A 2867-nucleotide genomic window follows, 5' to 3' on the forward strand; every position below is an offset into this window, starting at 1 on the left:
ATCACAAAGGGTGTAGGGCTGGAGAAGGTTACAGAGATAGAGAGGGGCGAGTCCATGGAGGGATTTCAAAACAAGGAAGAGAATTTGAAAATTGAGTTGTCGCCTGGCTGGGAGCCAATGTAGGTGAGTGAGAGCCGGGGTGATGGGTGAACGGGACATGGTGCGATTTAGGATACGGGCAGCAGAGGATTGGATGAGATGAAGTTTATGGAGGGAGGGTGATGGGAGGCCTTCCAGGAGTACATTAGAATCGTCAAGTCTAGAGGTGACAAAGGCAAGGATGAGGGTTTCAGCAGCAGATCAGCGGCGGAGTCGGGCGACGTTACAGAGGTGGAAGTAGACCATCTTGGGCGGAAGCTCATTTCAGTGTCAAATGCGGCACCAAGGTTGCAAGCTGCCTCGTTCAGTCTCAGTGGCCAGGGATTGGGATGAAGTCGGAGGCTCGGGAACGGAGTTTGTGTCGGGGACCAGCACTGCAATGGCGATACATCACTGCCCTCTCAAGGCTACTTGTAAACCGGGCCAAGCAGCAATATTGGAAGAACTGGACAAATTTTACCTCCACCATTCCATTTTGGCCCGGCCATTTCTCATCCAAACCTTCAGCTTCGACATTTTCCCGCTGCTGAGCAGCCAATCACACAGCTGCTATCAAAATTACTTTTACAAAAGCTGGGACAAGAGGGAACCAGGTTCCACCGAGATTTGAACTCGGATTGCTGGATTCAAAGTCCAGAGTGCTCACCATTACACAATGGAACCCTTACACACTACTCCGAGCCTAATTCGCTTTTTTCCAACTCACCTGCCATTCACAGCTGCTGAGTATTTTCAGCAAATTCTGTTTTTATTTCAAAATTCCAGCATCCGCAGCATTTTGTCTTGTGTTAGAAAAGAAAACGGAATCCTGGGCTTTACAGACAGAGGCATAGAGGGCAAAAGGAAGGAAGTTATACCAAACCTTTGGAGTATTGTGTGTAATTCGGGCACCGCGCTTTAGGATGGATGCGGGACTTCAGTTCCGTGGAGTAGTGGAGAAGATGAGGCTGTTCTCTTCAGAGCAGAGAAGATAAGGGCAGATTTTCTCGACGTGTTCAACATCATGAAGAGTTTTAATAAAGTAAACAAGGAGAACATTTTCCGGCGGCAGAAGTGTTGCTAACCAGAAAACACATATTAAAGTGATTGGATAAAGTATCAGTAATAAGGTTCTCTCGGGCTTTTGTTGGCCGATTTACTGGTAAACCTGGGAATTGAGGGGAAACTGGTTCATGGTTTGTCACCCAAGCAGTGCGCGGGGTCAGACCGGCCCGGCTAGCTCAGTCGGTAGAGCCTGAGACTCTTAATCTCAGGGGTGGTTTGTGTTTCAAATTATTGGGCTGGTTTCACAGGCGATCCCCAGCTCTAAATCCCCCGGCACCTCTCGGTCAATGACTCTTTCAAAAAATGCGATTCAACAACATTATCAGGAAATCTGAAGTGTTTATAAACACCGGAAGCTGACACACCAGGGAAGACCTCACAGTCTTGGACACAGAGTGAAATACACTGAAGTGTTTATAAAAAGTTACAGAACACAACACGTGTGTAAAATTCCCCGTTGTTTTCTCGGCCCTGATGGCTTGTGAAGGGAGAGACGGGCCGAAGTCCCACTGAGCCGCACTGACCCAGAGCCAAGGTGAAATTAAAATCAGTTCAATCTTTAGCAGTGGGCGGCTGGAGAGAGAGAAGATTCCGGAGCTCGGAATCGCCTTTAAAATGAGCCCAAAAATTTAAAACGCAAACTCCCCAAGGTGGGGATGAAGTATCCGACACTCCACCAACTGGGCTAGCCGGTCTGGTCTGTCGCAAGGACCCTGCCTGTGCTCCAGTTTCCTTACAATTCCCCGGTTTATCTGCAAATCCACCAGCAAAAGCCCGAGGGAACCTTATTACTGATTCATTGTCCAATTACTTGAATAGAAAGCGAGCGGAGGAGAAGGATTGAGAGTTTTTAGTGTGGGACAGAAGTGATGTTGTTTGACGGAGAAGCGACACAATCTCAATCAGTGCAGAGAGAGGTGAGTCAGCGGGTCACCTTCTCCCTGAACACATCCTTCTGTCTTGTGGCTGACAAAAAGAGCAGAGGTTTCGGGACTGCAGCAATTATCCCGCTCGCCTTACACACGAAATGCCCTCGGTTCTGCTCCAGGGCGGGATGAATGATTTTGGAACTTGCTCCAGTTGAACCTCCAGGGGCGAGTTTCTTCCCCTGTGTAAAAGCGGCGACAATTGTCGGTTCCTCTTAAACTGAACAACGGCTGCAGCAGATTCCCGGTGTGACAAACACTGAACATTTTTAACCAACTGCTGTTGAAAATTCTTCACAAGCAAAAGACAAAACACTTATGAAAGTTTTGCCTGTCACTCGGTGACCATGTTTGGATTTCCTTCAGTCTGAAACAGAAAGTTGATTCTTCAATTAGAACAATTGTCCATCTTTTTACACAGTTTAATGAATTTTGTGAAAATCAAATAATAACGTGTATTAATACAAAAGTTAATCCCGGACCTGCATTTGCAGATCGCAGTTCTCTTCTGTGATGTTCTTGCTGCAACTAATTACGGCAGAGATTCCCGTAGTGTAGTGGTTATCACGTTTTGAAAATCTTCCCCATTAAAATTGAATTAATATAAGAAAATGGAAGAAATTATGTGCTGACATTTCAATAAAGTTAAAAATCTCAACGAACCCGTATATTTTCTCTGCACAATTCTGCACAGACTGACACTCAGCACAGATACCGACAGTGTCCCTGCCTCACTCCCGTTTCCTGCCCTGAAGGCGCAGAAAGCCCCTCTCAAAGCTGCACATTCAACTGGTTTCA

At 46.6% G+C, this 2867-nt stretch overlaps 1 non-coding gene across 1 annotated transcript; it reads right to left on the reverse strand.

Annotated features, from left to right (window-relative positions):
• Positions 1-690: 690 nt before the first annotated feature.
• Positions 691-762, reverse strand: trnaq-uug (transfer RNA glutamine (anticodon UUG)). The gene has a single exon. It is a non-coding gene; the product is annotated as a tRNA-Gln (tRNA).
• Between the last annotated feature and the right edge of the window lie 2105 nt (positions 763-2867).

Source organism: Somniosus microcephalus, unplaced genomic scaffold (assembly GCF_052327205.1).
Source record: "Somniosus microcephalus isolate GS21.2 unplaced genomic scaffold, FLI_Smic_1.0 unresolved_chr4, whole genome shotgun sequence".
NCBI classification, from domain to species: domain Eukaryota; kingdom Metazoa; phylum Chordata; class Chondrichthyes; order Squaliformes; family Somniosidae; genus Somniosus; species Somniosus microcephalus.